The sequence below is a fragment of the Mauremys mutica genome, chromosome 26, assembly GCF_020497125.1.
Source record: "Mauremys mutica isolate MM-2020 ecotype Southern chromosome 26, ASM2049712v1, whole genome shotgun sequence".
NCBI classification, from domain to species: domain Eukaryota; kingdom Metazoa; phylum Chordata; order Testudines; family Geoemydidae; genus Mauremys; species Mauremys mutica.
In genome coordinates, this window is record NC_059097.1 from 1,794,325 (window position 1) to 1,808,020 (window position 13,696).

At 50.7% G+C, this 13,696-nt stretch overlaps 1 non-coding gene across 1 annotated transcript; it reads left to right on the forward strand.

Annotated features, from left to right (window-relative positions):
- Positions 1 to 6,966: 6,966 nt before the first annotated feature.
- TRNAC-GCA lies at positions 6,967 to 7,038 on the forward strand. Its single transcript has one exon. It is a non-coding gene; the product is annotated as a tRNA-Cys (tRNA).
- The last annotated feature ends 6,658 nt before the right edge of the window (positions 7,039 to 13,696 follow it).

A 13,696-nucleotide genomic window follows, 5' to 3' on the forward strand; every position in this document is an offset into this window, starting at 1 on the left:
TAGAAACAAAGAATAATAAAGGCACCTCAACTTTTCCTCATTTATGGAGGACAGTCTTATAATATGCATCCAGGTATCCTCCAATCACACAAGCTGAAAATAGTTCCATTTTACTGCAGTTCTGTAACCATATGGGAACCAATCCTGTCTGTGCTCTGTGCACATCCAAAATTCCTGCTGAATGACCCACCCTGGGAGCGAGTTACCAGTGACCCAGGGCTGGGGTGGAAGGAGGGTGCAGTTCGGGGGGAGCACCCAGGCCTGGGGCGGCAGGGGGTGTGTGGGTTGGGGAGCATTGGTGGGGGGGAAGGGGAGAGCCCAGATCTGGGGCAGCACAGGATGTAGGGGGGGAGCCCAGGGCTGGAATGGCAGGGGGTGTGGGTTGGGGGGGGAAAGAGCCCAGGGGTGGGGTTGCAGGGGGATGCAGGTGTGGGGAGGCCCAGAGCTGCGGTGGCAGCGGGTGCAGGTTGGGGGGAGCCCAGGGCTCGGGCAGCAGGAGGGTGTGAGGGGGAGCCCAGGGCTGGGATGGGGGCAGCCAAATTTTTTTTTGCTTAGGGCGGCAAAAAACCTAGAGCCAACCCTGCCTCCACGCACTGTGAAGTAGGTAGGAGCGGATCATTATTATCCCTACTTGAAAGAGGGAGAAGCTGAGGCTGAGAAAGGAGAATTGACTTGTCGTAGGTCACACGGCCAGTCAGTGGCAGAGTTGGGAATAGGACCCAAGAGCCCTGATTTTCAAACTAACCATCGGATCTTGAATTTCAGACACTGAATGACCTGAATAAAGTGCTCTCAGATGAGCTCCAGACCAACAGCAGTGATAGTAATTATTCAGCAAATATTTGAGGAGAACTGCAATGATAGAGAGAACCATGAACTGCTCAGAGACTATTAATGCAGAGAAGCAGCAAAATTCATCAAACACAGAACTGGTTCTGACTTATTTCCTTGGTCTTAAAAGAGAACAACAAGGATCTGAGTCTCCTCCCTGTCAATAACCCCCTGCTCAGCCAATCAGGGTAGAGACTGAGGACGGGAGGCTGAGGGTTCTCACCAGAGAGCCCAAAGGATGGCCCAGGTCATTGGTGGGGATCACTGCCCGAGCACTATTTCAGCCCCACATTTTTGGGTGGACCTCCCACAGTGGGAGCTGCAGAGCACTCCCCCGCAACACACACACACACACACCCCTCTCCTGCTGTTGGGAGGGGAACAGGAGAAAGGACAAAAGAAGCAAAAGACAAAGAGAAAGGAGGGAGGGATGGAGGAAAAGATGAAACAAAAACGATAAACCCCAATGTCCCCAGTGATTCTAAGGGACAAAATCCCAGGTGCGCAATAAAATTCTGCCTCCTTAAGCTCGAGTTTTCCATGCTCAGAATTCAACTGTCACCAGATGGATCAGACTGAACAGGTTTCAAACCTCGAGGAGGCTCTTACCTTCTAAACAGGGACGGCTGTTTTCTAGTAAAATCACTACAAGGGAAGGAGAAAACTTGAAAGAGGTTCCTGCTGGCGCTCACGTCCGTGAACCCGAATACTCCCTCAGTCCTCAAAGAGAGACCTGGAGAAGGAGACTTGCTGAAGCAAAGCCACAGGGGTCTCTGAGGTTTCCCTGGCCCCTCGCCCCTGTCCTGCCTGGCTGATGTCAGCATCTCTCTGTGAGGTCACCACCTCCCCACCACCTTGGACCAATAGGCTGAGGTCCTGCAAAAGGCCTTTGTGATGTCACTGCCACACCCCTCCCTTGCTGTGCCAATGTCCTGCCCCTGGCCAGGCACTTTGCAGGTTTGAGCTACTCCCTGTGGCTCACCCCACTCAAGGAGCATTCGTTCTAGGCAGCAAGCCGGCTAGACAGGAAAACATCAGACGCTGCTCCCAATGTTACACTCGGTTTTTCAGAAATTAGTCGACTTCATGGCCAGAAGAGACCATTAGAGCATCTAATCTGACCCCCTGCATATCACAGGCCTCCTGTATGACACAATAGTGAGTTTATTACGCAGGGTCCACCCCTCCCTCACTGTGAATAGTACATGAACCAGCCTTGTAACGGAGCTGCGATTTCCCAAGAACTTCAAGCAAAATACACCAGTTTCATAAAACAGATTTATTAACTACAGAAAGATGGAGTTTTAAGGATTATAAGTGGTAGGCATAAAAGATCAAAGTAAGTTACCATGGAAATTAAAGATAAATTCACAATCTAAACTTTACACCTTATTACACTAGGCCGTAGTTCAGTTATGCCACAGGAAGGCTTAATGCTCGAGCTGCAGTGCATGCTGGGCAGGCTTAAGGCCGGGCTCCCCATGGCAGGAGAGAAGAAGACGACTCGGCCCCTGGAGGGGCAGGCTGGGGCTTCCTGGATCCCATTTGCTCACAGCCAGCGCCCTGCCCCCACTCCCAAGTCATTAATGGCTCCCCCAGGTCAGCCAGAATGGACCAGCGGTTTTCACTCCATCAAGTCCACTTATGGCTAACAGGCAACTCCCAGACCCACCATGTCGGCCAGAAAGGAGCCCACTCAGCCTCACCATTGCTGCTTTTCCGTCCCCCTAGAACCCCGCTTCTCCTGGGCTGCAAGGAGCCATCCCTGGGAAGCCAAGAGGCAGGCACAGGATTCTGCCTCCCAGCAGCCAACCGCACCTCCCCTGGCTTTGCAGAACGAATGGTGACGCTCTACTCACCCCACTTAGCCGCACTGAGGCGCTTAGCTTCTGCCCTGCCTTCCTCAGCTCGACTTTCCTCTTTTGCCCCATTCCTGCCTCACTTCCTCCTTTGGCAAGTCACGCAGAGGAGGCCAGCAGGAAGAGCCGGCCTCCACCAGCCAACCTCCAACAGCAGAGGAGACCAAGCCACAAGCCTCCAAAAGGTGACACGCCGCAGTCCTCTAGGTTCTCCAGCCTGATGCCAAGGTGCTTTCTCCACTGCTGTCAGCACCCTCTGTCATGCAGGGGTTGGAGTTATCCCAGGGACAGGCCAATAGGAGAAGGAGGAGGCCTTCCTGAACAGCAAGGGGATCTGGGAAAAGGAAGCCAGCATGTTTTTGCCTGGTTTTGAACCAGGGACCTTTTGCGTGTTAGGTAAATGTGATAACTACTACACTACAGAATCTCCATCTGCTTGGTTGTTGCTCACCCTGGCACAGACCGATGGACAAACCTGGAGAAAGTGGTGAGAGCCCTTCAATAGGTCAGCTGGCAGAGCAGAGGACGGGAGCCGGGGCTCAGGAAGTCGTCCTTACGTCGCCCTTGTGACTCCAGCTTGAGGGAGAGCTTCTATTTCTTCCCCTTGCTGACAAAGAGCAAGAGAAGAATGAAAGGTCAGGTGGGCCAACTCGGTGCAGAAGCCCATGCTGCCTTTTCCTGCTGCATAGCCTGAAATGAGGGACTCGTGGCAGTTAAAGGAACTGCTGCACTTTCAGAAAACATCCCACCCGTGCACACAGGGGGATAGAAGAGCCTGTTAGTCTAGCACGCTCCCAACTGAACTACTTCAGCAGCTGCTCGGTTTCTTTTTGGCCTCCTGCTTTTCTGTCTGGGATGTTGTTGTCAGCTGTGGCACAGAAAAAGGACGTCATTGCGAGCGGCCCATGAAGACAAGATTCACTTTTGCCTTCCTTGCTCGGCTTTACTTGCTTCCTCGCCCTATTCCTGCCATAGTTCCTGGGTTTCCTGAAGGCGACGGGGGGCCAGCAGTACGAGGAGGAAGTTGGGCAGCTAGACCCTGGTGGCAAAAGTCCTGCCGCCACTTGCCACCCCACTCTCTTCTCCCAGCATCACATATTGGCCACCAGGGACTTGGGGCCCAGCAGTGCAATGGAAGGCAGTGGACAGAGCCACCCTCGCCTTGAAGCTCCGGCTCATTAAACCACATCTTCAGTCGCTGATGGCCAATGAGAGACCGACATCGCTTGCTATTTTAGCACTTGGAAATGCCATTGGTCAGTCAGTCATTGGATCTCTGTAATGCTGTTACAGAACAAATGAACATAGAATCTCAGTGTGACATTCTATACCTTTTGGGGAGTGGCTGTAACCCCCATATTCCTCATTTTCATATAATCGTGATCTTACATATAGAGCATGACTTGTAAGGTATCAGGGAAAGGATATGATCTGCTGAAAGGCATTTCTCTACCCATAGATGTAGACCATTCATGCATATGAAATTATGAGAATTGTGCAGTGTGGTTGTCACTGTGATGTAAGGTGGCGGAGTCAGCCAAATATTAGCTCCCCAGTGGCAACAGCAAGGAAAGTAACCAACACCCGGACAGGGTGTCAAACAACCCATCGACAGCCATTGCCCAGCAAGGGAGCTACAATGCAATGACTCACCTGCATGAGGACACCCCAGGGGAATTGCTCAGACTTGCTTGGAGAGACGCAGTGATGCTCACCTGACTCTGAAGGGGGCGGGGGAAAGCCATTAGGGAAGAAAGGACATGATAAAAGGAGAGACATTTGCCAGGCTTTATCTCGCTCTGTCACCTGTGTCTACAGACACCCCCACACCAAGCAATTGAAGCGCTGATGAAAGGGGAGAGCCTGGCTGAAAAGCCACCAGCCAGCCTGTGGTGAGAAGCATCTGAGTTTGTAAGGGTACTGAAAGGGTTAAGATCAGCTTAGAATTAAAAGCAATGAGGAGTCCGGGGGCACCTTAAGGACTAACAGATTTATTTGGGCATAAGCGTTCGTGGGTAAAAAGCCCACTTCTTCAGATGCATGGAGTGAAAATTGCAGATAGAGGCATAAATATAGATTGGAACATGAAGTGACGGGAGTTACCGTACAAGGGGAGAACCAGTGTTGAAGGCTAATTCAGTCAGGGTGGATGTGGTCCTCTCCCCATAATTGATGGGGAGGTGTCAATACCAAGAGAGGGAAAATTGCTTTTGTTGCGAGCCAGCTACTCCCAGTCCTTATTCAAGCTCAAATTAATGGTGTTAAGTTTGGAAATCAATTGTAACTCTGCAATTTCTCTTTGAAGTCTGTTTTTGAAGGTTTTTTGAATGGCTACTTTAAATTATTGGGTGTGAATATGTAAAGGTGCTATTGACTGTACAAGTCCCATCTGGTCTTGTGATTTGGATTCCTGGTTTTCACCCAGATGGCCTGGGTTCAATTCCCATTGTGGGAATAATGCAGAGCTTTTGCTCAGAGGGGAGGCAGGAAATGAAAGGAATGGGAAGGGATCCTGCCAGCAGGGGAGTTGGACAGTGTTGGGAGGGGACCCCAGAATTGGGGGTGGGGCAGTGGTCTGGGGGGAGATGAGGGAAGGATCCCAGCTCTGTGGGAAGTTGACATTCTGGAGAGCACAGGCCTGGCATGGGGGGTGGGAAGAGTGAGTGTGTCCCTCTAAACTCACCACCAGCAGACTAGGCAGGACTGGAAGAATTACGTATTTGTTGGTAAATGTCAATTTCTGTGTAAACACATGACCCAATGGCAAAATCTTTCCATCGATAATCATCAAAACTAACAGATGGGCAAAGTAAGAAACGTGTTGCTTGAGAACTTATCCTATTCTAATCCTCTAGGGTTCCCTTTTGCCTTAGGCACCACCACGTGGGCATTTCATATCCCGCCTCATTTTCACACAGACACACAATTTCCTTTGCACAGATCCATGAACAGCAAAACCTCCCTGTGTCTATTGTCTGAGCCAGGGCATTTGATTCCACTGAAACCTTCTCTCCCACAATGGCAATGGTCAGACAGAGGGAATGCGTCCACCTTCCTCCTGGCAGTGAGATATTCACTCTCCTCTTCATGCTGCTGCTATTATTCCATGAGTCATCAAGGATGGAATAAAAAGCTGAGTTTCTCCAGGGTGAGGAAAGAAAGGAGCCACCAACCCCCTCAAAAATCTCAATGCCCAGAGAAAACCTGCCTCTGTTATTGGACTCCCAGAGGTGCTAGCAATACAATGGGAAAAGGGACTGTCTGAATTGCCAAGGCAGGGAATGAACAATCTACAGCAACATCATTAACCACAAACACACTCTAATCATGCTCCAGCCAGTAGGGAAATGGGCAGGAACTCTGGCTGTTCAGCCATGGCCACACGTACAGAGCTGCACAGCAGTGAGTGCGCTGGGGAAGCTGGTCTGAGCAAACAATTTGTAATGACCCTTCAGTGAGAACAGAACCAGAGTGTAGAAAGGCCCCTGTGTTAACTGGTTGTGGCTGAGGCCTTAGGTAGCTGGGCTAGAAAACCATGGGTGTCTTTCTGTGAAGGTTTGATCCTTGCCAGCTAGGCAAGGCTGGTGTGTGGTGTCTCCATGGCTGTACTTCCAGGGTCTGATCACCCACGGTGCCACAGGGAGCCAAGCCTAGACATATTCAGAGGCTAAGGCCAGGTCAATGTTTCAAACAGTGAGTCTAGGCTGCTGCAGCTCAGTAATGGAGATGCTCTGTGCCAGGGTTTCTCAAACGTCCTTTCACTGCAACCTCCTTCTGCCAAAATAACTTAATACGTAGCCTTGGAAAGAGGGACCAAGCCCCCCCACTTGGGGGGAGGAATGCCAAAGACTGAGCCCCAGTGGGGGGAGGGCAAAACCAAAGCCTGAGGGATTCAGCCCTGGGTGGGGGGGGCTCAGACTTTTGGCTTCAGCCCTAGGACACAACAAGTCTAATGCCACCCCTGGTGACCCCATTAAAACAGGATCACAACCCACTTTGCGGTCCTGACCCACAGCTTGAGAACCACTGCTCCATGCTGAGGGGGGAGAGTTTTCCTGTTGGTGTAGTCAATCCACTTCCCCAGGAGGTGGCAGCTCTGTCATGGGGAGAAGCTATATCGGTGGGGGTGCAAGCTGTGGTGTTTACCACATTTAAGAAGTTTAATCAAACCCCATTTTTAAAACCACCTGTGGTCTGGGAATGGCAAAGGAGCTCGATGAAGCAGGGTCTGTCCTTCAAAGTCCTGGAGATCACGATTCCGTATTCCTGTTGTAATGGGGGTATAGCTCAGTGGTAGAGTGTTTGATTGCAGATCAAGTGGTCCTTTGTTCAAACCCAGGTGCCCTCTTAAAAGAAAAACATTTTCATATTCATTCTCCATTATGTTCAGGAGCTCCACCATACGAGGATGCTTGAAATGAATGTGAACACTCAAAATTTCGCTGTCCAAATGCATGCAAACCTGTCCATCAGCTGAAATCAGTTCCAATCCTCCAAGTGTCTAGTTTATGTTTTCATCAATTAAACAAAGGTATCATTCCCTGAAGCAGAACACAAGTTTGAAATACAGGCAGCATAGAGCCAATATTCATGTCAACTACAAAAAAAATACACATCTAGAGATAGCATCATTATGAGCAGCCAATCAGAACCTCTCCATAGACCCCTTACACGACCACTTCTCTGTAATATTGGCTGCAAATATAGAACAGTGGTCGCAATGGTGATCTATGCAGTTACAGAATATGTCAATAACGTCACAGGAGGTGACACGGCATCAGTGAGACCGATACTGGAAAACTGCCTCCAGTTTTGGTGTCCTCGTTTGAAAAAGATGTTGTGAAATTGGAGCTGGGGCAGCAAAGAGCCACCAAATGTTCTGAGGGTTGGAGAAAAATGCCTTCTAGTGAGCTATTGAAAGAGCTCAACCTGTTTAGCTTATTAAAAGAAGATTGAAAGGTGACTTCACTGAAGTGCCTTAATGGAGAGAAAGGATTGGGTATTAAAGGGCTCTTGAATCGAGCAGAGAAAGGCCTAACAAGACCCAGTGGCTGGAAGGTGAAAAGAGACAAATTCATATTACAACTAAGGCACAAAGATTCAACAGCGAGGATGATTCACCACAGGAACAAGCTACCAAGGAAAGTGGTGGATTCTCCATCTCCTGATGTCATTTCATGAAGACTAGATGCCTTTCTGGGATGTGTTTGCCTCAAAAGTAGCTATGGTGTCCTACAGGAGGCCTGTGATATGCAGGGGGTCAGATTAGATGCTCTAATGGTCTCTTCTGGCCATAAAGTCGACTCATTTCTGAAAAACTGAGTGTAGCATTGGGAGCAGCGTCTGATGTTTCCCTGTCGAGCCGGCTTGCTGCCTAGAACGAACGCTCCTGGAGTGGGGTGATCCACAGGGAGCAGCTCAAACCTCCAAAGTGCCTGGCCAGGGGCAGGACATTGGCACAGCAAGGGAGGGGTGTGGCAGTGACATCACAAAGGCCTTTTGCAGGACCTCAGCCTATTGGTCCAAGGTGGTGGGGAGGTGGTGACCTCACAGAGAGATGCTGACATCAGCCAGGCAGGACAGGGGCGAGGGGCCAGGGAAACCTCAGAGACCCCTGTGGCTTTGCTTCAGCAAGTCTCCTTCTCCAGGTCTCTCTTTGAGGACTGAGAGAGTATTCGGGTTCACGGACATGAGCGCCAGGAGGAACCTCTTTCGAGTTTTCTCATTCCCTTGTAGTGATTTTACTAGAAAACAGCCGTCCCTGTTTAGAAGGTAAGAGCCTCCTGGAGGTTTGAAACCTGTTCAGTCTGATCCATCTGGTGACAGTTGAATTCTAGGCATGGAAGACACGAGCTTAAGGAGGCAGAACTTTATTCTGCACCTGGGATTTTGTCCCTTAGAATCACTGGGGACATTGGAGTTTGTCCTTTTTGCTTCCCCTCTTCCTCCCTCCTCTTTTTCTCTTGCTTCCTTTGTCCTTTTACCTGTTCCCCTCCCAACACCAGGGGTGTGTGTGTGTGTGTGTGGCGGGGCAGTGCTCTGCAGCTCCCACTGTGGGAGGTCCACCCAAAAATGTGGGGCTGAAATAGAGCTCAGGCAGTGATCCCCACCCGTGACCTGGACCATCCTTTGGGCTCTCTGGTGAGAACCCTCAGCCTCCCATCCTCAGTCTCTACCCTGATGGGCTGAGCAGGGGGTTATTGACAGGGAGGAGACTCAGATCCTTGTTGGTCTCTTTTAAGACCAAGGAAATAAGTCAGAACCAGTTCTATGTTTGATGAATTTTGCTGCTTCTCTGCATTAATGGTCTCTGAGCAGTTCAGGATTCTCTCTAACCTTGCAGTTCTCCTCAAATACTTGCTGAATAATTCCTGTGCACTGTTCTTGGTCTGGAGCTCATCTGAGCACTTTATTCAGGTCATTCACTGTCTGAAATTCAAGATCCAATGGTAAGTTTGAAAATCAGGGCTCTTGGGTCCTATTCCCAACTCTGCCACTGGCTGGGTGTGTGACCTAAGACAAGTCAATTCTCCTTTCTCAGCCTTAGCTTCTCCCTCTTTCGAGTAGGGATAATAATGATCCGCTCCTACCTACCTCACGGTGGGTGGAGGCAGGGTCGGCTCTAGGATTTTTGCTGCCCCTAGCAAAAAATATTTTGGCTGCCCCCACCTCAGCCCTGGGATCCCCCAGCACATGCTCCTGCTGACCGAGCCCTGGGCTTCTCCCCACCCGCAACCCCCTACCACCCCAGCCCTGGGCTCTCCCTCCACCCCCACACCCCGTGCCAACAACATAGGTTTGTTCTCCCCAGTGCGCCCAGGCTGAGCTGCTCCCGTTTATACTCCGTCTCCAGTCGGAGCATGCCCAGAGAGGGTGAGGGGGTGTGGCCTCTTCAGCCCACATGGCGCAGTTAACCCTAGCAGTGCCAGTGCAGGGTGGATGCACCTCATCACAGACAGCATTTCCCACATTTGGGGATTAGCTAGGAGATCTCTTCAGGAGTAACTTCCTGTAGGGACTGGGTCACAAATACCTTGGGAACCAAGTACCTGGGTGTTTTCCTAGTTCCGAATCACTTGCTGTGGAATTCTATCCCTGGATCGTCTGAGACAATATTGACTTAAACAACTGAACTACCCTGCGACCATGTGCAGTTACTTCTGTCAATTGCACCCATTTGGGGTCTGCTGCTGTTCACCTTTTCAGAGTGGAGATTTAAACATACGACTGATTCTTTGATAATATGTCCAACAGCTTGGAGTATTCTCTCCTGTTGACTGAACTGCATTTGAATTTTCTCCATGTCATCATGCAGGGATAGGGGGAAAAACAAACCTGAAGTAAAAAAATGGTAATTTGTCTGAAATTTCCCAAAACATCTGAGCTACATTCTGTCAAACAAAACTAACATGCAGTTTTATGACCAAGGAGCCTTCATGAAAGATAGAAAACCCATATCACAGAGAGGTAGAAGACACTTTCATTTTAATTTAAAGTGAAATTCCAGACTAGGTTACATCTGATGTCTCAGAATCAGGATGAGAGATTCTCCCATGATCCACTGAAACCTGCTTCACCCAGCGCTTTCTCATACATCCGACGAAGTGGGTATTCACCCACGAAAGCTCATGCTCCAAAAGTCTGATAGTCTATAAGGTGCCACAGGATTCTTTGCTGCTTTTACAGATCCAAACTAACACGGCTCCCCCTCTGATACCTTTCTCATTAGTGTTATTTACAGGAGATTTAGCACCTTCATAATGGGAGAAAAAACAGCCGAACTTCCCAGAAGTGGCTTTGCCCTTGAGGGAAAGGGGGATTTGAATGGTGCTTGGGATCCATTTGAAATCCCCTTCCAAGTCTGACACATTCATCTCCTGCCAGACTGACTCTGATTTAGGATCAAAGACGTACAAACACCATTCCCAAGCATGGACAGCCAAGAACATGACCCCACCAGACACGTTGGGAAGCGAAGGAATACGAAGGGGTGAACTGTGCATGGCTCAGGCACAAGGTAACAGTTCTGGGGTGATGGGGAAGGATGGAATGTCTGAGTCGCCCCATCTCCTTCCAGTGTCACAGAGCCTAAAATGACCCTTATTTCCCTGACACTGCTCCAGCTCTTTGTCATATTTAAATATATTTTAAATGAGAAAAAAAGTCAACAAAATAACTGCTGTTCTGCACAATCCAGGGTAATGTGAGAACAACTGGGAATGAGACAATCTCTCCTCAAAGAGGAACTTGACGTCTCTAACAGTAACTTTGCACTGGGAGGAGGAGTATAAGTGTCAATCTCCAGGTTTGTTTAGACAAGGAAATGTGATGATGGTTAGCTCAGACAGGAGGAAATGTGCAAGATAACTCCACCGACTATCCATGGCCCATGTCTTTAGTGCAAGAATAGTTCTCTTTTTACATCAGGAAAGTGAACTCAAGCTAGCTAACTCCATGACAACCACAGTGATGAGACCCAGGTAGATTTTATCTCAACGTAGCTGGTTGAAGACACCCCCCATCTCCCCCACCTGGGGTGATGACATTCCTGGTAGAAAGGACACACACTCCAATGACTCGCAGGACAATGGAGTTGATACAAAGGACCACAGGATCCACCCCAAAGACAGGCGAGCTTCAAAAGTGGGCAACTCATGTGTGGGAGCTGAGGGACTACAGTGTGCAAAAGATGCAAACAGCCTTAACACTCACTACCTGGGAACTGTCAAAAGAATTAAAGAAAAAAATCTTCTGACAGCTCTAGAGAAGGTTTCTATGAAGTTTTTCTCCTTTACGGATTCTCTGATGTTTAGAAAGGCCTGAGCTATGAGTGAAGCTTTTCCCACACTCGCAGCATTCATATGGTCTCTCTCCGGTGTGGACTCTGTAATGTGTAATAAGGGTTGAGCTCCGAGAGAAGCTGTTCCCGCACTCACTGCATTCATAGGGTTTCTCTCCTGTGTGGACTCTCTGGTGAGAGATAAGAGAGAAGAGGTGAGTGAAACTTTTCCCGCACTCACTGCATTCATAGGGTCTCTCTCCTGTGTGGATCCTCTGATGCATAGTAAGGTGTGAGCTCCGAGAGAAGCTTTTTCCACACTCGCAACATTCATAGGGTCTCTCTCCTGTGTGGACTCTCTGGTGAGAGATAAGGGAGGAGAATTGACTGAAACTTTTCCCGCACTCATGGCATTCATAAGGTCTCTCTCCTGTGTGGATCCTCTGATGCATAGTAAGGTTTGAGCTCCGAGAGAAGCTTTTTCCACACTCGCAACATTCGTAGGGTTTCTCTCCCGTGTGCGTTGTCTGATGAGAGATAAGGGCTGATCTCTGAGTGAAGCTTTTCCCGCACTTGCAGCATTCGTAGGGTCGCTCTTCTGTGTGGATTCTCTGATGAGAGATAAGGGCTGATCTCTGAGTGAAGCTTTTCCCACACTCACAGCATTCATAGGGTCTTTCTCCTCTGTGTATTCGCTGATGCCTACTAAGGGCTGAGGTATGATTGAAGCTTTTCCCACACTCACAGCATTTGTAGGGTCTCTCTTTCGTGTGGATTATCTCATGTCGAATAAGGGCTGAGCGGTAATGGAAGTTTTTCCCACACTCACTACACGTAGTCTCTCGCTTTTCCGTGAGGATTTTCTCCTGGGACGTAGTTTCCTTGAGGTCCCTGTGAGTTCCCTGACAATTAAGGGGTTCATCCACTCTCTCCTCTGAGTGGTTTCCCTGCTCTCTCTCTGGCCTGGGGTAACTTTCACCAGCTTTTCCCTGCTCACGGGGGCTGGACACACTCCCTTTGGCTCTTCGCAGTAATTCCCCATGCGCTTCGGCGAGCTCAGCATCTTCCTGGTGAGGATTCTGCTCCTCGCTCTCCCTCACCACCCCATCACCTGCTAGAAGAGAGGAGAAATCTCAGAATTGGGGATGGAGAGGCAGAGAGCAAACCCAAGTAAGTGCTGGAGAGACAGAAAATAAAAATCAGGGACTGAACTCCCCCAAACTCTTCCCCACAGGGGACAGTGGAGGGGATCAATTCTGCTCCCCACCCAGGACCGGCCTTTAGGGGGGCCCGTACGGGTGCCCCACCCAAGGGGGTGCCGGGCGCAGGGTTTGGATTCCCACCTGACCTGCTGCCGAGAGGCTCGCTGGGCTGATGAAAGCGGCACAGGAGGCAGATAAGCAGCTGCGTGGGGGAGTGGGAGAGACCCGAGCTGCAGGGGGCAGCTGGACGACCAGCCGTCAGAGCCAGGTGATTGCTCCGGAGCAGAGGGGCCCCTCCTCGGCCCTGCTCCACGTGTGCAGCTGCTGCTGTTCCTGTCCCCCCAACCCCCCACCCTCCGTTCACCCCCGGAGTCGCCCCGTCCACCCCCGACTGCGAGCATCCTCCTGACTGCTCTGCAGGGGGGAGGTGCTGATTGATGGCGGGGTGATCCCCTCCCCCACACCCGGATACCCGATTTCCACTGAGCTGGGGTGATGGGACGGGGGAATCTGCGTGTGCTGCTGCCTCTCTGGGGCCGGAGCTGCTGGCAGCTGCTTGTGTCTGAACAAGACTAGTTCAGGCTCCTGACCCTGAGAACTTTGTTAAAGAGACAACGCGCTCACTCACTCAGGCACACACTCCCTTCACACACACACACACACACACACACACACACACACCCCAGGGCTCCCTGCATCCAGGTCACTTCCCCACCTGGGCGGTGCTGAGACATCAGGAGCAGCTGCTCTCCTGCCCTCCCCTTACGCAGCCTGCAGGGAAAGAGACCTGGGTGCAGGAAGCCCTGACGTCGCTCCTTGCTCCCCTCTCCCAGCCCCCCAGGGCTGTGTGGGGCGGGGGAGCAGCAGTCCAGTGGGGGAGCGAGCAGCAATGCCAGCTGCTTTGTGCATCCAGGTCAGGTTCCCCACGTGGGTGCAGGAGGGGGATGCCGGGGTTAGAGGCAAAGGGGGCACAGTGCAGGGGTTGGGGGCACAGGAGAGTGGTGCAGGGGGTAGCAGGGAAGGGC